Genomic DNA, 26660 nt, shown 5'->3' on the forward strand with positions numbered 1-26660 from the left:
TAAAAAACAATTATTTAAAAATTTAATATATTTAGTACATCTACAATTTCCGCAAAATTCCGAGTTAGGACTGGGTCAGGATCTGGCATTCTCCTTTGTCCTGTCGCTCGCATATCATGGGAGTGTTATCAATGAACTTGCCAGACTAAAATTCTGTGCCTCAGGTAGCTTATGAATTTTAATATTTTGCAATGTATACCTGTGTAGCAAACGGAAAGCAAACGTAATAGGTTTAATATAATAAATGATTTACCAAGATATTCATTTAAAAATATTTAATTCTAATAAATATAATAACAACGCACTTTTGTACTTATAATTAAAATACCTAGCTAATTGTACCTATTGGAGTTAGATAATACTACAAATAATTATGACTATTGTTGGATTTCCCGTTATTATTTACTATAGTAAACAATTATTGCTACATTATAAATTTTTCTTTCATTAGATATTTAAAAAAAATCACCATCGATCCTGCCATTCCAATTCCTTATAGTTATTTAATAATAGGTAATATTAATAGCTATCTCGGGATAATTTAGATATAGAAATGTAAAAAAATATGCTAAAAGATCTTCATATACATAAATTATTGTTTACTCTGTTATATAATAATTGTTATTTTACACGATTGTACAATTTTACTTTGAAATATCTACTCTATTTAGAAACTTGCATAAATTTTCCAATGCAAATTGAAATGATAGTACACAAATTCTTACTAGGCTAATAGGAATACATTATCAGGTTTTACACAAATGGAGATTGCGTAAATATTAGGTTACAATACTAGTTGTATATTCGGTGTGACGTTTCCAGGTTCTTCGTAAAGTACCAGCTCTTTGCCATATCTTTGTAACAGTTCGAGCACAACACCATTGGTCCAGCCGAAGCCATCCTGGACTCCATACTCGCCGCCACCACCTTGATGCCCTGGCTTCACAGAACTGTACTTCTCAAACATCTTCTGCCAAGTACTGTAGCCAATGTAATTCGCACGTATCCACAACCTGGCCTGCTCTTTAGCCAATCGTTTAGCTTCTTCGTTGCCACTGGAATCTAACCCGAATATTAAAATACTCTGCGACGGTGGCCAGGCATTAGGAAAGTCCCACTGTTCGCCAGAATGGAGCACTGACGCTGGGATCCCACCAGGAAAGTCAAGGGCACCTGAAGTAAGTAAGTTCTTAACTATGCGCTCAGCGTATTTAGGGGCATTGTAATCCTCTATTGCAGCTGACCATAAGGGAGTGACGCAACTAGGATAGAAGTGCTTTCTAGGGGCCTTCGCTAGAGCGTCGTAGTCGTACCAAACGCCGTCTTCAGCATCCCACATAACATTCTCTATGGCGCTCCGCCAGTACTTCGCTAAGCTCCACCACTTCTGGGCCTCTCTTCTATCTTTTAGCTTGTTCCGAAAGAAGCCGGCCAGTTCCAAGGCACCGGCAAATATGGCATTTAAGTCTACTGGAAGGATACGAGTGGCGTGTACATTTGTCAAGTTACCGATTTCATCGTCAGCTGTCACGAACCATCTAGAAGAAAAGTCCCATCCGCTTTCCGCTGCGCTTTTCATTTCTGCGTAAAAAGCTTCGCGCATTTCTTCATTTTTCAAAACACGAGCGTTACTGTAATCTTAGAAATATGACTCTGGCCGCGGACCCTTGCTTTGTCTATCCGCAAAATACCTCAGTAGCATATATTTATTTCCTTTAACTTCGATCGTCACTTTTTTCTGATCCAACCAATATTGCAGCTCTTTTTCAACAGTTTCTATGTTACGTTCAAGCCATGCGAGATCGCCAGTAGCTGCGTAATAGCTAGCTACCATTGCAGCTAACAGGGGCGGCTGACTTCTGCCCAGATAGTACGAACGACTGCCGTTAGGAATATACCCGTACTTTTCGACTAAATACAAAAGATTTTCTATCATACCTTTAGCCGTTTGAGCCATGTTACTTATGAGAAGTCCGCGTATCACCCAAAATGAATCCCAATAGTAAAGCTCCTTAAATCTTCCTCCCGGCACAATAAATCCATTGGGCACATATAAAAAACTATAGCGATCCGAATTTATTTTTACGTCATCTTGAACTTTCCTTCCCAGCTTGGCCCATATTCCTATGATACTTTTAGCGAAAGCTCTCAGCTTTGGATCTGTAATTTGTTGCAATACAGGAGGATCCGGGTCGAAATCGGGCGGTAGCCAGTTATCTATCTCATTTCCCGCTGAGAAATGTTGATCGAGAAAATTTGTGAGTTGTTCACGCGACGGATTCTGGCCCGTGTCGTGCATTAGCTTCGCGAAATAATCCAACGTTTCATTTTCAGTATGTTTTAGTTTGAGATCCACAAACGTTTTCGAATCGGGGAAAATGCGCGCGAGTTGGACCTTATGCAGGAGTTCTCCCGAGCAGTAGATGGAGGAGTTGCAAGAGGGGACAACACTGAACGCTTGTGCACACGCTCCGAGCAATCCCAACACCGGGTACAGAGGGACACATCTTCTAAATCTGTGCACTAACATATTTGGAACGCTCTATGACGCGAGAGCGCGGCGATTTGTAAACATAACCTCTGTAACGCCGAGGAGCGATACGTCCGTTCGTCCCGCGGCTTCGGACCACACTGCAAGTGCATTACTGCATTCATAGTGCATGTGTGTCACTGTGTCCCGGCCCTCCGCCCCGTCACAGCTGACGCAACTTTCACTGAGCTCGCCTCTTGATATTGGAACATCCCGACAAAGTAACGCGACTTGGCGCCTCACATAAACACGAGTTGAACAACTTCGATGCACGTGCCGACCTTGACCTTTACGACTCATCAGTAAAACTAATTGCAAAGGGCATATTTTAGATTCACTGAAGTTTTTAGTTTAGTAAGCTGAGCTGTCAAAACGTTTGACGTTACGATTGCGTGCGATAAGACGCGAGATGTGATACGTGACGCAAATTAGCATTCCTTATCTATGCTGCGAGCCAAAACTTCAGCGCATGTGCTCTTCACAGATTAGCCATAGCCATAGATGTAATTTTACCTTTTAAGTCGCTTTCTCTGTCCCTATATATGCTTAAATCATTAAAACTATGCAACGGATTTCGTTTTTTTTCCATTTCGTTTTTACACGCGGACGAAGTCACGGGTGTCCGTTAGTGTATATTTAAAAATCATTGCCACCTTTCGTTGTTATTTTATAACTCAAGGCTTTTATAACTCAGGCTTTGTTCGAATTATTTAGTAGATGTTTTATGTAAAATGTATGCGTGGAAATTAAGCTAAGTACTAATTTATATTTTAAAAATGTAATATGTGGCATTACTTAAAAATAAAGATCTTTCTTTCTTCCTTAAATTTGCGGTTCTTCATTTATAAAATTTTTCGTGGAGTAGGGTAAGGGTAGGGTAGGGGTAGGGTAGCGGTAAAGTAGGGGTAGGGTAGGGGAAGGAGTAGGGTAGTGTAGGATAGGGATAGAAAAGACGTGCACATAAGTCAAAGCGAAGCTTGACTGGATCCGCTAGTAAACTATCTCCGCGGCTTGTAGGTACAGCTTTATCTACGGACGGCGGTAACTTGTACCGACTCGTACTCGTAAATATATGGTGGTAACCATATTCTTGAGATTAATTTTCAGTCTAATAATCAGAATCACAAAGTATGATTGCTCTTAATTGACTCGAAACTTTGCATTAATACGAGTAAAGTCGTCATAAACATATAAACACCTAAGTAGTACTTATTTTATTTAGATAAGCTAAGTTTACACTTTACCTAATACGATAAAAGTAAAAGCCCCTTTTTTTAAATGAAAAATGAAACATTTCCGTCTATATTTGATAGGTACCCTACACAAGTAAAAATGCGGCTTACCTACTCATACTTAAATTCAATTTTCAAGTGATATAAGTATATGTCATAGAATGAATATAATTAACTAAATATGTGTTATCTTTATACCTTGCGCCTACAAAAATGTTCAGGTTTTGTTAACGCTTAGAACATTTGCTATTAAATATACACCCGCTAGTAAATAATTTGTGGGAATCTTCGTCAATGGTTTTAGGTGTTTTGTGGGATGGCTAACCATTTTCTTCCAACTTTCCCGAGAGGCTTTTTTTTGATATGATAATTATTGATAGTGTTCATTGAAAGCCACAATTTAATGAACGGCTTGGGCGATTAGGCGTCCAAGTGCTGCATTGCGATATGGACATTCGCTAAGACCACCCATATTTAACTATAATCGCAATTCGGATGCAATTTCCATGATATTTTTGAACATCGTGCGCTTAGCTGTGCATTGCAAGATTTTAGGTATCACCGGTAACGTAGAGGCGCGGTGGCAGGACATCACCCTGTGCGCGCTTCCCACCACCACCATGACTTTATGACATGCTTGTAGGGCCACTCGAACCTTATTTCGAATACGTCATGTAGATTGTACCCGAATATACAAGTACCTACGAATATACAGCCCTACTAAATGTGTACAAAAATTTTACAAATGAAGGTAGAAAACGCATTTCACTTATTTATTTCTTTATTGAATGTTATTCAAGACATATCAACTATATCTAATTGTTCTAAGCTTATAAATCGAATTTATTTTCATTAATTGAAGAACAAGTTAATTTATTAGGTGTGAAATGACTAACGATTTATAACCGCATTATTAACTTGTTTGTTGGTAAACAGTTCACATCGAGTAGGGCTGTAATATAGGTACGTACAATTCTTTTGTAAATAAGTTTAGGTAAATAAATGAAAACCAAATAAACACAGCCATAATAAGTTTATTGTTTGAAATGAAAATAAATGAATGAAAATAATAAGTATTTTTTAATAGTAAGTAAATACATTTCATGTTGCAAATGCAATGGATAGATTTTTCTTCATTTAATACAGCTTCATATAAATTATTTATCATTATTTTAATCTCATATTTTTAGGTAATTTACTATGATAAAATAAATACTTATCTGTACTTATATAAATGTTGATAATTACAATACAAATATTTGCTAAATAAATAAATAACGCTTAAAATAAATTGTCTAAGTACCAGCCTGCATAAAAAGAAGACAAAATGTGTTTTTGTAATACTTTATACTTTGATTCGTATTTATAATCAAAGACTTTCCAATAAATACGCAAGAGAATATAAAATTAAGATCCTATAAATACAGCCTGCAAATGAAGAAGAAGGAAAGAAGATACCTTTAAATAAAAATTAAAATACTAAGTAAATGTTTTAGAATGCTATATACATATATGTAGTAAAGTAAATATAGAGTAATGCCATTTTGTTTTACGATTTTCCAAGAAAAAAGTCCTAAAATCCCAGCCCCATAAATTCCTAAAAAGGAATTTTGCGAGGTTCTATAATATTATTGTATGAATATCTCTACTCGTATAGGGAAGATTATATATTTCGATGGATTTCTGTAGTACTGTCGAACAGATTTGGTCGTGTAAAATAGCATAGAAGTTACGAATGTTAGATGCATTCTTCGTACAATAAATTAATTAAAAGTTTAATACTTCGATTCATACATATATATCATTTTAATATCGTTATTATTAAAATATATGTAGCTAACTCTATTAACACTGTTTGCCTACTTCATAATAGTCAATACCTTAAACAATTAGTTAACATCATTTACAGTAGCGGATTTACAAATTTTGCTCCAGTAGTACTAATCTTTGAAAATTGAAACCCTATTATTCTGTCAATAAAATTGCAAAATTGATATTTGGATACTGTGCAGTACGTAGCAGTAGGACAAATATTAAAATTTTCAAGACTCGTTTTCACTTTAATTATATTATTTCTGTAAGATACAAACTTTTGGACCAAATTTGCCGCTCTAGGCTCCAGTCTACTTAAAAGTAGCCTTTTTGTAAATCCGCCACTATTTATTTATTTGAAGTAGGTATATAATAGTAGGGAATTCTTAAAAATATGGTAACTCTTCATATCCCTAGGTATAGATTAGTAATTGTAAGTACTTACTAAGTTAGTGTTTATGCCTAAAACATATAGGTAACAATTGCTTCTTAAAATTAATAACACGTGAAATGGCACTCTGTTTTTATAAAATACACTAGCGGACGCCCGCGACTTCGTTCGCGTAAAATTTTAGAAATCCCTCGGAAACCATGGATTTTTCCGGGATGAAAAGCCTATGTGTTAATCCAGAATAAAATCTATTTCCATTCCAAATTTCATCCAAATCGCTTTAGCAGCCGCAGCGTAAAGGAGGAACAAACATACACACACACACACAAACTTTCGTCTTTAAAATATTAGTGTGATAGCGGTCATGCTTTCGCTTTCGCTTTTACTTATGTACACATCTTCCCTACCCCTACCTTACCCTACTCCCTACCTAAACTTACCCAACCCTACTGTGCCCCTACTTTTCCCTTACCCTACCGCTAACCCTAACCCTACCCTACCCCTGCCTTACCTCTACCCTACCCTTACCCTACCCCTACCTTACCCGTACCCTACCCGTACTCTACCCTACCCGTACCCTACCCTACTCGTACCCTACCCCTTCCCTATCGTACCCCTACTTCTACCCTACCCCTACACTACCCCTACCCTACCCTAACCTACTCGTACCCTACACCTTCCCAACCTTACCCCTACCCTTCCCCTACCTTTAGCAAAATCTGTCCTGCCCTTTGAGCGTGGTGCGATGACCAAAGGACTATTTCCCAAGAAACTAAAGTGGGGTAATCTCTGGATCTACTGGACCGATTTGGAAAATTGTTTTACCAATAGAAAGCTACGTTATTTGCGAGTGTTATAGGCTATGTTTGATCCCCATATTCACACGGGAACGGGAACTATGTAATTGAAAGCGCGGGGCGTCATGTAGCGGAATTTCTGCGTCTTTTAGAAATTTTGTATTATCTCCGAAACTATTTAAGTAATTAACATACTGTAAAAGGCAAATCTTATCTCCATAATATCCTTGTGATTATTAAATAATTTATTTTAATAAGGATTAAAGTTTAGTTGTATAAATAATGACGTAAACCTAAGTATATAAAATTAATAATTTTTAAAACACAAAAGGTACTATATCTGCTAATATATAGAAGATAGATATATGGTGTCGCGGACTTTTTTGTAGAACCTTTAAAGATACATAAAGTCTCCATACATTAATTTCAATTTTACACAATAGTTAGGCAGCGCATGCGAATAAGTCTGTTTAAGAGGATTTTCAGTCCGACCTGTATGACAAAAACTGTGATAACTCGGCTAATATATATGATACCAATATAAAATAGCCTATAGCACTCCCCGATAATGTAGCATTCTACTGGTGAAAGAATTTTTAAAATCGGACCAGTAGTTCCGAAGATTACCCCATTTAAAAAATGTGACAAACTTACAAACTTACAAACTTTACCTCTTTATAATATTAGTATAGATAATATATGTACATAAAATATAAAAAAATACTTATTAAGTAATGTTATGTTTATGAAATTTTAGGAACGGTCAATTTTAAGCAGCAGTTTTGGTCGGTGACAGCAAACTTAATATGTTTGCTGGTATCACACTCAAATCATCCACAGAATCCTGCGAGGTGACCACACGGCCATATTTCGCAAGGAACTCAAGGACAACTCCATTGGACCATCCAAAACCAGTCTGGACATTATATTCTCCCCCACCGCCTATTTGTCCAGGTGTTACCACGTCGTATTTCTCGAACATTTGTTTGCTGGTATCGAATCCTTTGAGACATCCCCGAAGCCATGTTTGAGCCACTTCACGAGCCCTTAGCAAGGAGTCTTTTGTTCCCAACGCTTCTAAAGCGTTTACTACCAAGCTTACTAGAGGGGGCCACGCGTTAGGGAAGTCCCATTGCTCTCCAGATGCGGACAAAGATGTTGGAACACCGCCAGGGAAATCTAGACCTTTAGAATTGTCCAGCCACTGCAAAATTCGCGAAGCGTTTACTCTGACAAACTGTTTGTCCACGACACCCATCCAAAGAGGAGCGACGTTACTGGGGTAGAAGTATTTGCGGTGGCGACTATTCGCTAAGTCCCAATCGTACCAAATGCCATCCTCGTCGTTCCAGAAGACTTCCTTGATTGTACTTTGCCACTGCTTAGCGAGGTATCCCCAATGTGCGCTTTTGCGAACGTTCAGCGTTATTGCTTGGAAATATGTCATTTTCTTCAAAGCGTTTGCGAATATGGAGTTTAGGTCGACCGGAATTATTTGACTGGCACGGAGTGTCAAAAAAGTGCCATTGTTATTTCCATTGTTATCAATGAACCACCGCGACGAAAAGTCCCAGCCACTTTCAGCTGCACTTTTTAAGTCTGTGTAAAACTCTTGTTGACGTTCAGGTGTTTCGAATGTTTGGGCGTTGCTGTAGTCTTCGTAATACGATTCGGGTCGAGGGCCTTCGCTGGGTGCATCGTAACGCAACAACGAGTAGGCTTTATCCCCAATATTGAAGGTAACCAATTGCGAATTCAACCAGTATTCTAACTCTTCTTCAAGAGCTTCAATATTGTCTTTCAGAAACTTGATATCGTTTGTAGCCTGAACATAAAGGGACATCATGGCGGTCAACATCGGAGGCTGGCTGCGCTCTTGGTAATACCATCTGCTGCCGTTGGGCACGTGTCCAACTGTCTTTACCAGCTCCAGTAAGTTCTCTATCACTCCTTTCACTGTTTCATGCATTCCACTGACGAGGAGACCTTCGATGATCCAATAGGTGTCCCAGTAGTAGAGTTCTCGAAAACGACCGCCAGGAATAACGAATCCGTTGTGGACAGGGATCAGACTGAAGCGGTCCGGTTGCTCAAAAACTATAGACTTCACTTTTCTACCCAGAGTAGGCCAAATGTCGTTCACACTTTTCCCAAAGTCCCTAAAACGTTCGTCCTGAATACCCGCTAAGAATAACGGTTGCGGATTGTAATCGGGAGGAGTCCAATCGTCCAGTTCGCCGACAGAGCTAAAATGTTTATCCACGAATTCCTCGAGTTGAGGTTTTGTGGGATTATTACTTGTTTGGTTCAGGAGATTGTCGAAAGCAGCGAGCGTGGTCGTTTCATCGTTTATCATCTCTAGATCGACGAATGTTTTAGAGTCCGGGAAGATGCGAGCCATCTGCACGTAGTGGAGAAGTTTGCTGTCGCAGTACACGGGCTTGTTGCAGGACGGCGGTAGGTCGGCCGCGTACCCTGCCGCTATGAAAAGCGTCAGTATCAACAGCTTCATCTGCAATAAGAAAAATACATACTGTCATACAACTTAATTTTAATTACTGTCCAATGTCCATACTGTCAATACCAAAGGCTGAACTATGTGGTTGCATAAATATGTATATACGATTCCATAGCCTCATTTCTTAGAAATAAATTTTTGGGTAGGTATATCATAATATTATTTAGGGCCACCTTCCGTTAATTAAGTAACATAAATATAGTATAGCGATACAAATAGGATAGTGAAGCGTTTTTAATTACTAAATCAATTTTTAATAATGATATCGATAATTGAATTTAGTGTCTTGATAGCAAGAATTAAAAATTAAAATGATTTAAATTTTCTTCACGTAGCTTAGTTTAACATGGTGGAAAATCCACAGCGGTTCCAAATTTCCAAGAAAATATTAGGAAGTAGGAAATTCGTTTTAGAATACAAAGTACGTGATGGTACCAAATGATTCAAATACAATTATTTTTAGAGCGTTTTTATCAGCTACAGTTTAAAATATACCAACTTGTATTGAATCTGATATTCAAGATAATAGAAAATGGAAAAAGCAATAAGCAAATTATGTACTCGTAAAGATGTATCAACGATTTTGCTCAGGACATTTTTAAAAGTATATTTTGGTTTTGACTTTGATACTAGAGTTTACAGTTTTCACACCAAAGCAGTTTCAAAGGAAGGTTACATCATCTTTCCTAGGACTGTTTGCTCCGTAGCTAGAGCTACCACACCAATGAGGTATTTACTGAATTATCCTTAGCAACGACATTGTATAGGGACCTTTAGATTAACATTTTTGCGAGATTGTTGCAAAATCAGAAGTTATCACAATCATCGGATGTCTGCGAACCTTGGCCTCATTACTTCAAAGATTACGTCTTTTACTGAAGTCGCAATCCAATTTTTTTTCCTATAAAATAATTAATGCTTTTCTGTTTAACAACGTGGATACAAGGCGAAGACGCTGTGTAGCTTGTGTTTATTTTGCCTTGGGAGCGTTGCCGGTCGTTATGTTATCGTCAGGATCGAAAAAGACGGTTTTTTCGATCCTGAATCGGTGTAGTTACAAGCCTCAACCAGTAGTTGACTATCTCTGTGATATTTGGTAAGTATGCAGTATGCAGTGACGTGTTAAAAGTTTTTCTAGGGTCTGCATTTTATGAAAAACAGCACAAAATGGAATGTTCCTTCTCACAGCACTAAATGGAATGTTAACGAGTCCTCAGGGTAAGCAAGGCATTTTTGTGTGCTTGGAGTGCACGCCATTTAAGCTATGTGTAAAGTTAACTTTTATGATATAATATAAAACAAAAATTGTGATTTGTAGTTCTACAAACAGACTTGAATTTCAAAAATGCTTGTAAGGTATCCTTGAATTAAACGAATTTGCAATTCAGTATAAAGAAATTCAACGGGATCACAGCTACACATGAAAATAATTGTGGTCTATTCCTCTACAGTAAAGTGAGGGACAAACTTTATATTTTTTCGTTTCGCCATCCACTAATTTAGTGGATGGCGGAGTGTTCGCATTTCTGAGAACGAGATTGTTGACTTAAGAACAACAGAGCCATCCTGCGCAAATACATATTCTTTACTAGCGGACGCCCACGACTGCGTCCGCCCTTAGACCTCTTCCAGCCCTTACAGTAGTATCGCTGTAAAAATGGAGTAACTTCTCCCGTTTTCCCAACATTTCCCTTCACTACTCTGCTCGGATTGATCGTAACGTGATGAAAAGTATACTAGAACCTGCCCAGGAGTATGAAGAATAATTGTACCAATTGTACGTTAAAATCCATCGAGTAGTTTTTGTTTCTATAACGAACATACAAACAGACAGACAGACAAAAATTTTACTGATTGCATTTTTGGCATCAGTATCGATCACGAATCACCCCCTGATAGTTATTTTGGAAATATATGTCATGCACAGAATTGACCTCTCTGCAGATTTTTTATAAGTATAGATATACATATATAGATAGATAGATAGATAGATTGATGAGACCTACGTCATACAAGGATTACGTTATGTACCTACTTTTCACAACCGGAACCCTAAAAAATATCCCTAAATGATATACAAAATTACAGAGTTATTTGCACAGAGACCTTTAAGTAAACTGTAATAAAACTTCAATTAATCTCATACATTTTTATTGCTGTGAAGTCCCTGAACGCTTACAATAAAAATGTTTTTTCTCAGAAAAACTAAAAGGTTTACTGGTCATATTAATTGTATAAAGATAGGTAAAGAGTTGTTTTGTTGAACGCGCTAATGTCAGGAACATATACTAGTTCGAATTTATTGTGTTGGTTAATGCATGGATTGAGTCAAATAATAATATGCTCCTGACCGTATTGCTTTTTCTTTTTTCGGCTACGGCGGCCAATCTCGTGGTGAAATTGACCATGTGGAGATATTATAGTGTACAAGTGTGTGTTTATCCCTCAATCTTATAGTCCGGTGATAAGTCAAACACGGGACCGACGGCTTTACGTGTTCTGCGAGGCACGGGGGTGTACCAAAACTACCAACCTCCCAACTCCATGCTGCTAATATGATTTTCCTTGTAAGAAAAATTCAAATAACGTATTTTTATTGCCTGAATATTATTGCATGCCCGGGATTCAAACCCCAGAACTCATTGTCCGTAGCTGAACCAACTAACATCCAAGTAAACCATAATCAGGCTAAGATGAGTTATTTATCGCCAACTTTAATAATCTTTTGTACATCAATTCATCAAATGTAAATAAAAATCTATATTTACATTTATAATAATAGACTTAATGAGTTCCATTATGACATTAGCACAAAAACAACAAAATCATCATTCAACAAATACGACCTTGACAAGACGCGCGCTAAAATCGCAATATATCTTTTATTACTGAGAAAAAACAAAAAAACTTGATCAGCTAATTTTATTCCTAAAGGTTAAGGTCAATGGCCACTAAAATTAATGGTCCTTTAAGGGACGGTCTACACGATTAGATTACGCAGACAATGTGAGACTTATGAAATAAAAAATATAAATCCAAAACTTTTATAGCTTAAAAATCGGTCTATAAATGACGGAATTATCGCTGGACATACATAAAAAAAACATACATACAGCCGAACGTAGAACCTCCTCCTTTTAGGAAGTCGGTTAAAAATAGGTATTTTAGAGGCAATTTTAAGCGAAACCAGAACTTTTATAACTTGACATGAAACTGGAACTAAAATATTTTTGTAAATTGTAAGATGCTGCATCATAACACTTAATTACACGATACTAAAACATAATCAATTTTTTTTTAATTTTTGTCTGTCTGTTTGTCCGGGCTAATCTGTCTAAAGCTAATCTATTTAAACGGGACTTTGATTTTTTTTCACACAAAATCAAACAATTAAGTGGCTTAAAATAAAGTAGTGTGCATAGCCCTTTATATCAAATCTTCTAAAATAAGGATAAAGAGCTCAAAGTCCACAAAAAAACCACTCAACCTTTAAAAAAGCAATTTGCATTATTATTCATTTGTTTGTTTATCTGTGAGCACGCGATATCTATCTATTCGGTATTGTATCTATTCCTATAATAAATCTGTAGAGAGGTCAATTCTGTACATGAAATATATTTCCAAAATAACTATCAGGGGGTGATCTAAGCTAATGCCAAAAATGCAATAAGTAAAATTTTTGTCTGTCTGTTTCGTTATAGAAACAAAAACTACTCGATGGATTTTAACGAAACTTGGTACACGCTACGATCAATAGGAGCAAAGCAGTGAAGGGAAATGTTGGGAAAACGGGAGAAGTTCCTCCATTTTTACAGCGATATTACTGCAAGGGCTGGATTAAAGAGGTCTAAGGGCGAAGGAAGTCGCGGGCGTCCCGCTAGGTTTAAAATAAACTTGTATATGTATAGTTGCTAAATAAATAAATCACAACAATGGGTGTCTATTTTGAGGCAAATCGGCGGAAAACTCCCCTCATTCATATTTGCTATTAGGCAATGATTGATATCTGCATACATATTCGTCGCATCGTAAAACGTTACTACCCATTGTCAGTGGTCAGTCAGTGAATAAACATGCACTGTAATAAGTTTCTTAACTGAGTTAACTTTGACGGCCTCCGTGGCGCAGTGGTATGCGCGATGGATTTACAAAACGGAGGTCCTGGGTTCGATTCCCGGCTGGGCAGATTGAGATTTTCTTAATTTGTCCAGGTCTGGCTGGTGGGAGGCTTCGGCCGTGGCTAGTTACCACCCTACCGGCAAAGACGTACCGCCAGGCGATTTAGCGTTCCGGTAGGATGCCGTGTAGAAACCGAAAGGGGTGTGGATTTTCATCCTCCTCCTAACAAGTTAGCCCGCTTCCATCTTAGACTGCATCATCACTTACCATCAGGTGAGATTGTAATCAAGGGCTAACTTCAAAGAATAAAAAAAAAATTGTAAAATAAAAAAAATACAACACAAATTAAAGAGATAACTAGCCAACACCGCGCGGTTTCACCCAAGTGGGTCACGTTCCCAGGAACACGGGGATAAAATATAGCCTACAGGCTACAGCACCCGAAAATATAGTAGCTTCCCAACAGTGATTTAATTTTTTAAATCGGTTCTGTAGTTTCAGACAAACAATCAAATTTACATGAAATATATTTCCAAAATAACTATCAGGGCGTGATTAGTGATCAATACTGATGCCAAAAATGCAATCACTAAATTTTTTGTCTGTCTGTCTGTCAGTATGCTAGTTATAGAAACAAAAACTACTCGACGGATTTTAACGAAACTAGATACCTGGGCAGGTTATAGTATACTTTTCATCACGCTTCGATCAATAGGAGCAGAGCAGTGAAGGGAAACGTTGGGAAAACGGGAGAAGTTACTCCATTTTCACAGCGATACTACTGTAAGGGCTGGATTAAAGATGTCTAAGGGCGGACAATGTTGCGATCGTCCGCTAGTATGTAATACTAGCTGACCGTGCGCGGTTTCACCCGCGTGGTTCCCGTTCCCTTAGGAATGTGGGGATAAAATATAGCCTTCCTCGATAAATGGGCTATCTAACACTGAAAGAATTTTTCAAATCGGACCAGTAGTTCCTGAGAATAGCGCGTTCAATCAAACAAACAAACAAACAAACAAACAAACTCTTCAGCTTTATAATATTAGTATAGATTAGTATAGAAGTATAAACCAGCGTAGCGACTAATAAATCTTACCCTTGCTCAATCTAATAATGAAAACCACATTAAATATTTTCTCTTAAATATGTATTTACATAATGTTTTCTGTATAGTAAGAATATTAATAATAATTTTATTGATATTCTTACTATACATATAAAGTTTATCGTAATAAAAGATTACTTAATTAGTATATTGTTTTTGTTCCTCTTATAATTTTCAGTTAAACCGTATCGGAGTAAGATATAAACTTAAAACTGTATTAATTAGATGAAAAACAATCGTTACTTTTAATCATAAACGATAAAGCCGTAAGTTTTGTTATCATGTCTAAATTATTAATTATTAAAGGTCATAGTTAAAAGTATATTATGTAGATTGTAGGCACCTACTTACATAACATAGTTTATCACGTCGAAAAAAAAAATTAATTACGGACATTTTTTCAATTAAAATAAGCATCTTTTATCGCTAATTTGATAACATTGCTAGTAATTAAAACAGTTCAAAATTAACCTACACGTATACCTACTATTACTCTGCTAATATTGTAAAAAACTAACTAAGTACGTGTCGGGCCACGCTTAGATTAGGGTCCCGTAGATTAAGTTTATTCTAATCCCTTATGTAATGCACATAAATACCGATAACACCATTAATAGATTATAATAAATTCATCCTCACTTCGCATATATAAAAATATTATACAAATAAAAAAAAATATTTTTCAAAATTTTGTTTTACGATTTTGTTCACATTTTAATGTACATACTCGTACTTATGCTAATTTACAGCTTTCTAGTAGTAACAGTCTCTGCGATAAACCGCGGACGGACATGGCGAAACTATAAGGGAATCCTTGTGGACTACGGAACCCGAAAATGGTAAAGTTTTGTGGTATTGTAGGGTAATCTCTGGATCTACTGAACTGAAAATTCTCTTACCACTAGGAAGTCACGTTATTTGTGAGTCTCAGGCTATATTTTGTCTTCGTATTCTCACGAAAATGTGAATTACGCGGCTGAAATCACGGGGAGTTGTCTAGTCTATACTAATATATAAAGCTGAAGAGTTTGTTTGTTTGTTTGATTGAACGCGCTAATCTCAGGAACTACTGATCCGATTTGAAAAATTCTTTCAGTGTTCGATAGACCATTTATCGAAAAAGTCTATAGGCTATATATTATTCCTGTACTCTTACGGGAACGGGAACCACGCGGGCAAAACCGCGCGGCGTCAGCTAGTACCTATATAAATAACTGACCACTGCATCGCTATAAATTAATGATTGGTCCAACTCAAAAGGTCATTTTGACACACTGGATAGGTAACCGCATTTATTTAGTTAGGTAAATAAATAGAAGATTTTCCTTACACATTATAATATCTGTTTCATATCTAAGTATTGGTAATTCCCTGGGCAAAAATTGTAATTTACCTACATATTTATTATTTTAGTCGCCATACCAATACACAGATATTCTATTTTCGGAAGACGTAGTTGTGGATGAAGTAATAATAAGTTAGTAGCAAAAAATGCATTGGTGTGTGTGAGCTATACAGGACCGTCAAACAGCAGCAATACAGGGGAGGCGTGTGACATAGAAAACCGTTTAGCTAAAAATCATTACTTAGCAATAATTCACAAACAGATGACAATGTTTCGCTGGTGCTCATTTAATTTGACACAAAGATATGTCTACCACCTAAAGCCCGATATAGAATCCTGAATTGACCCGTGCTGGAAATCGAAGTCTGGACCTTTTCATTTAAAATAACATCATTATCAACTGCGCCATTCGTCAAATATGATGTTTGTATGTAAAACACTAATATATTATGTATTTAGCAGTGGCGAAGGAAAAGGAAATTCATACCGTTTGAAACAAACTCCGGTTTATCATACTTCCATACATATTTGTTACAATAATTAATATATTTGTATGAATTTTAAAATGTATGGACTCTTCGCCGCTGGTATTTAGATGAAATTCTAATACAATATATTACGTGTTTATCACATAGACCCACATACTACCTATTGTAGTCCTATGAAAGTCAAAGAGTCATAGATTATCACCCACCCCGCCATATTGCTTTGAAATTCGCGCCCTGGTGGGTATAAGCTCCATATCCCTTATCTTTATGTAAAGAGCCTGGAATGTTTGTACTAGATAATAAATTGTGTGACCTTCTAAGGGTCATAGTCATTTAAAATGACACTGTGGAATATCTCAAAACCCCAATGAATCATCATTTTTATTTGGTAAATAAAGAACAAACCTTCTGGTTTCATTACATCGTAAAAACCTAAAGTGCCTACCTAATAAAAAATAAAATATTTTATAGCTTTTATAAAAACGATTTTCCTTAAAACTTTTAAATCCAGTTAAATGATTCATAGGAATTAAATAAAATGAATAATCTATTATTTATTTTTTTAGCCCTTGACTACAATCACCTGATGGTAAGTGATGATGCTAAGATGGTAGCGGACTAACTTGTTAGGAGGACGATGAAAATCTACAGCCTTTCTGTTTCTATATGACATCGTACCGGAACGCTAAATCACTTGGCGGTACGTCTTTGCCGATAGGGTGGTATCTGACCTCGGCCAAAGCCAGACCTGTACCAAGAATACCTCAATAGGCCCAGCCGGGGATTAAACCTATGACCTCCGTTTTGTAAACCCATCGTGCATACCACTACGACACGGAGGCCGTCAAAATATGTTAGAGATCAGTACCTGTAGAGTAGTATTGATAATATATTAGTTATAATTTTCTGGCAACAGAAAAGCTGGCAAATTTTTTGCCCAAAAGGTCAGCCTGGCAGAAATTTAGCCAGTATTCTTACTACCATTCAACGTGGACATAATTCGTAAAGCTATTTATAATATTTATTATATTATTTTACAAAAAAAAAGATAATAGCACAGAAAACATAATAATAGTTTTAATTACTAGAAATAATCGAAACCACATAGCGTATAATATGTGACTTCGGTTCGTGTTAGTTTTCGAGTAACAATTAAAGAATCTATTGTTTTTTTTAATGTCTTTTGCTTACATATTAAAGCGAGAAGGTAAACCTACAAATTTATATTTAAATAACCTACATTCCATTATATACAAGAACTATGATTATTACAGAAAATCATGTTTAATGATAGACAAGTTTTCCTTCTTTTGTTTGCGCTAAAACCATAATTTTCTTTAAACATAATGATGGTGCACGTACTTTTAAATACAAATAGAACTTTGATGATGATGATTATACCTATACTCGTTACAATTCGATTTGACCTGGTTTCGGATAATTTGACAAATACCTACATAATAATAATAATATGCTCCCGACCGACTTTTTTTTTTTTCGGTCACGGCGGCTAATCTCATGGTGAGAATAGCCATGTACGCAGGAGATATTATAGTGCACAAGTGTATGCGCAAGCACAGGTGCACTCTCTCTTCCCTCACTCTCGAAATCCGATGGGACGGCAGACCGACACGTCCGGTGAGAGATCAGGCGCAGGACCGACGGCTTTACGTGCTCTCCGAGGCACGGGGGTGTACTAACACCGCCAACTTTCCAACTCCAGGCTGCTATTAAGATTTTCCTTGTAAGAAAAATCCCGATTTGTTTTTGTTGGCCTGACCCGGGATTCGAACCCTGGACCTCATTGTCCGTAGCTGAACTAGCTAACCACGGGACCAATGAGGCAGTATACCTACATACATACATAATAAATAGGTATCTATGATGCATTTATAAAATATAAGAAATTTCATAAATTTTGACTGTTTAGTATTTTCAGACAGATACGTTCTGTACACATCTCCGAGAAAACTAAACAAATCCGAAAATACTACTGACAAAATGTCTGAAAATTCTAGGTTCAGGTCCTAAAAAGGTAAATAGGTATAGGTCCGGCTATGAAATTAAATGTAGGTATATTAGTAGCTATTAATAAACAGAATAAAAAAAAATTGCATTCGACCCTTAATATGTTTATGGTATATGTTTACTTATATGTCTACAACTTTGTCATAAACTACATTATCTGGTTTTAATGGGATTGCGATTATTTGAATAGTTTTCAACGAAGGTTTGAGTTTATAATTTGAAGGCAGTATGTTTTTTTTAATGTTTGGTTAGCAGTTAACAGTTTGGCTAAAGCGTAACTAACTATAGCAGTAAGTAGACGTTGACCTTACTCGTAGCTCAGTAAATCAAAGGACGCGGCGGAAGGGGGCACGTCATAGTGACAATTTTCCTCACAATTAGTTATGCAGGTACTAAGTTATTCATACTTCATGACTGTATTAATATATTCTTCCAACAAACAGTAACTTCTTGTGGGTGTGTCTTAAAACTTTCGTATGAGGTAAACTTCTATTGCAAACTTTGCAGTACCGTCGCAATAATACTTGTCTGACGGTTTTTAGGGGATATGTTTTTTCTTAGAACAGCATCTCTATAATTACCTATTAGCAGCGAAGAGTCCGTACAGGCCTTCTCCCGCTGGAATTTTCATTATTGTAATGAATATTTAGGTACCTAAAGATGTATGAGTATAACCACAGATTATATCGAGCGGTACTTCGCCACTGGTACCTATGCTGCTTTATTTTGACAGGGAAAGTACTTGTTCAGTGACATTATTTCATTAGGTACTTTGAAGATGTATTTACCTAAGCACGATAAAGCACGTGCATCATATTTTCCTCTAACATAATGAAAGACGATTTGCAGCCACCTAGATACGAGTTACCTGAACCTACTTACATTTTAATTTTCATTATTTTTACATTATTATTTTAAACCACTCGTATCATACGCCAGCGACTCCGTTCGCGTATATCATAAATGCTACGGGAAACGTGATTTTTTCCAGGTTTTAGTAAAATCTATTTTCATTCCAAATTTCAGCCAAGTTAGTATAGCAGCCGCAGTGTAAAGGAGGAACAAACATACTTACACTTAGACACACACAAACTTTCGCCTTTATAATATTGATTGATGAAAAACCAGAAATATATTAGACATATAGCCTGTGTGGCTTTTTTGTACTCATTAATATTATACCACGCAATTTTAAATTAAAATTAATTTATTTTAGGAAGACTTCTATGCAAGCAGTTTGAAAAATTTAAGTCTGGCAGTGAGTAGAAGGCAAGAAACTTGTTTCTGATTTAAGAATAATGGAAATATTATAATTTATTATTTACTAACGGATGCCCGCGACTGCGTCTGCGTGATATTCTGTTTTTCAAAATTCTTGCGAGGTACATTTTTCAGGATAGTTCAAATAGAACTTTTTTTTTAAATCCAATTAAATAAAAAAAATGTCAGCCAAATCGGTTCAATAATAGCGGCGTAAACGAATAACTTCGCTTTGCTACTTTCCTTATTTCCCCGTAAACAATTGTATACTGCTATTCATTCTTAGTAGCATAAGATGAAGTTGGCTTTATGCTGCATAAAGAAGGGACGAACGAGAAAATTGTTCCTAAATTACTATTATTCGAAATATATGCAATAACTATTGAAAATATTAAGGCCCTTACCCTTCATTAAAATTTAAAATAGGCTAATGTTGATGGCGAAATATGACGACATTACACACAGAACTACTTGACTCTATCACTCATCAATGCTGTCAACAGATTTCTTGAAACGATTTCAAGTTGTTTTCCGTTGTTATCAATGTGACGTGATAAAGTGAAGTTTTTCGTGACAATGATAAGGAGAGTGCACAAACAAACTACCACTACATTAGAACAAGTAGCATACTACTTTAACGACGTCATAATTACCACTTAAAAGATATAATTTTGATGAAAATGCACTCAATAATTTTATCAATTAGAAATTGTGATTCAATCTTATCAAATCTTAAGGACATCAAGTGAAAACTATGACGCTGAAGTGTTATGCTAGGAAATATTCGTTTCACTGGAAGTAGGGCCCTACTTCTGTAGAAGTACCTAGCAATGTCTATCAACATGCGCATATCTACTAGCATGTACTTGTTGTACTGTTCGCTTTGATGGGTGAAACTATGGAATACCGGTATAATTACAAACACAAAGTTTAAAAAAGCTCTGTTAAAGACAAGTATTGTGCTACTTGAGCTTTTGTTCCCTCAATGAAGAATTTACGGAGCACCTTTTAAAGGACTCTTGCCACTAAACATTCCTACGTTAATCGACCCGTCAAGAATAAGTCTGTAAGAGAAGGCAAGAGATTGTGATGGACTAACGCTGGTTAAATAAATTAAACGGACCCTAATCTGGGACCCCCAGATTCCCAGCAGATAAAGCTGGAACTGGAAGTATACCTCAACGAAAGCTACATATTTGTTCCTTCTGCCGCAAAGATCCCTTAAGCTATGAAGTCGCAATGCGAAAATGTTTCTCCGAATTTTTTAAATGTGGCCTCGACTAGTGGCAGACAGTGATTTTGTCAAAGGCCTAGTTCATTTTGCGCAAAAGGATCAGAACTGGCTGTCCAATGGAGATGCAGCCAGTATTCTTGTTATCATTCTACTTGGATGTGTTTTTTATAGCTCGTTAAGTTACGAGTAGCTTAAGTTCCTTAATTGTATTATTTTTCAATTAATCGTTTATGCAGTACGATTTCAATGGTCGAGTCATAACAAAATGGAGTAACAATATCCTAATTAACTCTAATGAGCTTTTCCAAGTAGACAGGGACATGGGTTTGATTCCTTTGGACTCTACAATTTTTGATACTATGTACCTATGTATATTAGTTAATTGTACATTAGTTATTTTTAGTGGAAGCTTAATTACTCCTTTATCTCTAGTACTAATACAAACCTTATGCCGATCAACCAAAAGCCTTCCGAAACCTTATAATTAACGTAATAAAATTTAGAAAATTATATTACCTTCTATTTTTAAGTCGGTTAATAAAAAAACATCCTAAGCGTTAAGCAAGAAACACCTAACGTATCCATAGTGCAAATATCACATTACGCAACCAAACCGGCACCCCTATATCTAGATTTTCTCCTCATTATTGCTAAATAAGTACACACTTCGGCTCTAGCTAAAAGACGTTAGGTAGACCACAAAAACATTTATGTCCTTGAAGGATAGTGTTGCGTGATAGAAAATCCGATTCGCAACTTTCAAAGCCAATATTTTTCCTTAACATATTACAAGTTAGACACAACTTACTTTAGTTATTCTGTAGAATAACTAAACTAAGTTTCAACGAGTAACTGTGGAAGATGTAGTAACTAAAAATCGGGAAGGGGGTGCTCAGATGATTTAGGCACGTAGAGAAGATTAATCAGATTTCATTAAGACTAACTAATAAAGGGATTTTTTAGGCGAGAGTTTTTTTTTATATACAAAATATTTGACCTAATATATATTAATAGGCTTTGACCATGATCTAACCTGGTAACTGGTAAGTATAAATACAGTCTAAGATGCGACACGTGAGATACTCTGATCATAGTTCTTTCAATCTATACCCTTTATGAGCGGTCGGACTCATCACCGAGGGGTGGTGGTTCGATCCCAGCCCCGTTGGTCTATTGTCGTACCCACTCCTAGCACAGTCTTTCCCAACTAGTTGGAGGTGAATGGGAATATTGGTCATATTATAAAAAATATGGCAAATATTCTTTTAAAAAAAAAAATCGTCCGCTTAGCTGAACCTTCATAAGAGGGCCATAGTTAGCGACCAAGTCACGGAACGGGTTAAACGATTAAATACATTATGAATAAGCTTTACATATCACCGATTGTTTGAATGTAACCCAACTTTCACTAATAAGTTACATAAAAATCCATTATAATAATTATGAATACATAATAATGTGTCAAATTTAATTAAAACCAACCAATGAACATGACCGGATTCCAAACTGTTTTATGTAATGTTATTTGTCATGACACTCAAAATGTAATCCAAATAAGTAGGTATCATCCTACTATCCTACTAATATTATAAACGCGAAAGTTTGAATGGATGTTTGTTACTCTTTAAACGCCGCAACTACTGGACCGATTTGGCTGAAATTTGGAATAAATATAGGTTATACCCTAGATGAACACATAGGCTATTCATCCCGAAAAAATTAATGGTTCCCGTGGGATTTGTGAAAAACTGACTAAGTCACGGGCGTCCGCTAATCAATAAATACTCGTAAATTTTTGGTTTTGTATAATACAGTTTATATATAAAAAAATAAATCGAAACAAACAAAATGATATAAATACGTGTAGGTACGTAGCTACAATATAGAACAATAAGTATTAAAGTTATTGTTAGTGTTAGATATGACAAATATTATAATCGTTATAAAATGCAGGTAATTAGGTATTCCACAGACCTCTTTTGTTTACTTATTTTTGCATGGTCCATATCGTTATCGTATTTCTAATGGAGACTGTCGTGATAGCCCATTGGATATGAACTCTGCCTCTTATTCTGGATTCGAATCCGGTCCGGGGCATGCACCTCCAACATTTCAGTTGTGTGCATTTTAAGAAATTAAATATCACGTGTCTCAATCGGTGAAAGAAAAACATCGTGAGGAAACCTGCGCGCGCACCAGAGAATTTTCTTAATTTTCTACGAGTGTAAAGTCTGCCAATCCGCCAATACCGTGTCTCAAACGGTGAAGGAAAAACATCCTCATTTCATCGAATTTGGCCAGCGTGGTGGACTAAGGTCAAACACCTCTCATTCTGAGAGGAGACTCGTGCTCAACAGTGAGCCGAATATGGGTTGTTAATGATGATGATAATGATGAATGATATTAAATTGAGTGTCTCGATGGTCGAGTGATATTTAATTCCATAAAATGCATATAACTGAAAAGTTGGAGGTGCACGCCCCGAACCGGATTCGAACCTACGCCCTCCGAATCGAAGGCAGGTAATATAGGTACTTTATGGAATTTCATGCTGAAGAAGTTTACTTTAAGTCAATTTCAGTAAACAGGAGATACACCTACTTATGTTACTTATCAAAATGTCACCGTTATCATTTGTTAGACCGTAACTGATACCGTGAAAATCGATTTTCCGTAAAATTTAACGCTATTATAAATAACTTCGGAAAATACATGCACCTACAAAGTACCTACGCATAACCGTGTCAAAAGTTAATTGATATCCATAAAAAATCAATTTGTCAATACATATATTTGAGATTGATTTTAAGATATTTTTATTGTAAATAACCTTTACCTTATTGAATTTTATATTTAATTTTACAGTAATATTTGGTTGACGAAATACCAGTATCAGTAAGTATATAAATAAGGCAATAGAAAGCGGTTAATCATCTCAAGTAATTAAGTTAAACGTACAGAAGAATTAAGTTACAAAATTAATCAGAATTTTTTGTTTTTTTTTTATGTTCTTTGGCAAGCTTTCTTTTACAGGTGGATTGTGCGTTCGGTGGTGCAAGGCTAGATGAAAGGAAAAAGGTATTGAGAGAGATCTCCTACTGGATAACAGAGCTAGTGAAGACGGCAACCAAGTTATCAACCGACTGACCACGAAATGTTGTCAAACCTCGTAGCAACCACGAACACTCTACCGCGCACGATTAGAAGAAAAATAATTTAGCCAAAATTTAACCAAAAAAATTATACATTCAAAAAACTTTAGCTCAATAAAAACTAAATCAATATTTTGATACTCTTATTAAGCTACTTGTCTTGTAGCCTAATTCCACATTTGCGTTTTTTAATTACAAACTACTTTTGAAACTGACATATTATAATTAATATAAATGAAAAAATTACCTTGAAAATCTTCCAAATCAGCAATGGTGGACCATTGCTGATTTGGAAGCACTTCGGAAAAAATATATGTATACCTAAAATAGGTATATAATATATCTATTGTTTTATCGGACGTCTATAGTGACATTTCGCGACGTCCGCCTCGGTCGACGGTCCGAATGCGACTTGATGATTTGTTTACGTGTTAATATTTATTAATTATTTAATCTCAAGCACCGGTGGATGCGCCCGCGCAAGTTTTGCTTGTTAAAGTGATAACGGCTGCTGTGAAGAGGTCCGTATTAAGTGGTACGACATACTCTACCTGCCGCGCTGGGCCAATGGTAAGCCAAAGCGTCGGATCACGAAGTCCTGGCTTTGAATCCCGAGTTGGGCCATGAAGTAGGCACTAGTTACAGTTGTCTTTCTTCTAAGAAATTTTCAGTAAAAATTCTCAACCTGGATTTGGGGAATTGGTGTTACAATTTACACCCAGAGCAGGTTAAGTTGTCGGTCGGGTTTCTCTCATTTATTTATTTTTCCTTTTTTTTAATTTATAACAATGTTAATAAAATTTAAAACATAATACAAAATATTATTAAAAAATTATCAAAAAAATCAACCCACCCGCTGCGGGACATCTGAGTGCCCCAGCAACCCAATCAACAGTATAAAATTTTGATAGATATAGAGACGAATTAAAATCACTACTAACACGTGGGTGAAGTCCGTTTCAAGTCTAATAAGTTAGGCCCTAAATAAATTTCCATTACAAGTAACCACAAGAAAATTACTCCTACAATTTAGGATTAAATTTCTTTTTAATGTGCCAAAGAAGCTATCATATTATATTATGCACATTTATCTATACCAACTCTCCAAAAACATAACACCTTTGGTGGTCGGTCAAAAAACCACCGTTTGAAAATAAAATGTCCCTGATTGATTGAATTAATGATGAGTGATGTATTGTTATACGGAAAGATGACAAATGTAAGTACAATATGACGAAACACGCAGTCATTTCTGCGTCCGATGTGGTCTGTGACTATGCGACACGCCTACCAACCCGCATCTACTGATACTGAAATTATATTTTAGGTATTTAGTACGAGGAAAGAAAAATACATATTAATTTTAAGGTTATTGTTGTTTTTGTTCTTGTTTGAAGAATACCTTCTGATGAATACCTATGCACGCCACGTTGCTTAAGTATCATCTCCATAATTAGCAGCGGCGAAGAGTTCATGCAAGCCGATTACCGCCGGGTTACCTTTAAAAATCCATGCATATAATTATTGTTGTACTGTATTTAGATATATGAGAAACCGGAGTTTGTATCACACTGTATGAATTTCATTTTCTTTGGGACGGCTTACCTTCATCTAAATCCCATTCTTCGCCACTGATAATTGGACTATTTTATTAATGGCCTACAGGGCTCTCCATAGCACAAGGGATATGGAACTTTGATAAATTGGTTTTTTTAAAGAATATTTGCCATTTTTTTTTTATAATGTGACCAATATTCCCATTCCCCTCCAACTAGTCAGGAAAGAGTGTATTAGGGTGCTTTTCCACCAGAGAAGTGCTATGCGAAGTTGCTATTGATGCGTTTCATACAGTGGCGTAGCTTGCCCTGTATCAAAAAAAGTTGGAAGGGGGTCAATAAAACAAAAGAGTTCAGACAAGCGGCAAATCCCGAAAATCTATTTAGTAGTTTTTTTTCTGCACGAAGCACCAGAAGTATAAGTAAGTAAGTGAAATAAAGTAAGTGAAATGAAAATTTTACTTTCATACTTAAGGGGCCCCTGTAGTCCGGGGGCCCCGTATCATTGGTACGGCTGAAACGGCGGTAGCTACGCCTCTGGTTTCTTAACCACCAATCATATTCATTGGTGCACATAACTTAGCACTGGTGGAAACCGATGCAGTTATGATATGTTTTTGTAAGGAAGGATGCGTTGCTATGGATGTGTGCTATACTTAGACCATTTAAATAATTCTTTTTAATTTTTTTAATTCTTTTTTATGGTCTAAGGTGCTATGGGTGCCTGCTACGGGCCGTCGCGAGTGGGTAGCTATGTGCAGAACAGAGTACCTACAGTATGTCTGCATCTTCATAGCACATCTTCCTCGCACAGCTACACAGCTTAGTATTGGTGGAAACAGTCACATATTTTCGTAGCGTAGAGTTTACATCTTCGTAGCATAGCTGCATAGCAAATCTCTGGTGGAAAAGCACCATAGAGTACGACACAAGTCCAGGAAGCGCGGATGAAACCACCATCTCTCGATGATCGGTAGTCGTTGCAAGGTTAGCTATTTATGGATTAGGTAGACTACTAATCGAGTAATTAGATAAAATGACCGAAATACCTATTTCTTTATCATCAATATGCTCATAATGACTTCATTAGCAG

At 36.4% G+C, this 26660-nt stretch overlaps 1 pseudogene across 1 annotated transcript; it reads right to left on the minus strand.

Moving 5' to 3' along the window:
• Positions 1–260: 260 nt before the first annotated feature.
• On the minus strand, positions 261–24349 carry LOC112048069 (uncharacterized; annotated as a pseudogene). Its single transcript, XR_008251279.1, has 3 exons — positions 24259–24349; positions 7535–9274; positions 261–2542 (listed from the first exon to the last, which is right to left on the minus strand). The product of XR_008251279.1 is annotated as an uncharacterized LOC112048069 (transcript).
• Between the last annotated feature and the right edge of the window lie 2311 nt (positions 24350–26660).

Source organism: Bicyclus anynana, chromosome 11, assembly GCF_947172395.1.
Source record: "Bicyclus anynana chromosome 11, ilBicAnyn1.1, whole genome shotgun sequence".
Taxonomy (NCBI): Eukaryota; Metazoa; Arthropoda; class Insecta; order Lepidoptera; family Nymphalidae; genus Bicyclus; species Bicyclus anynana.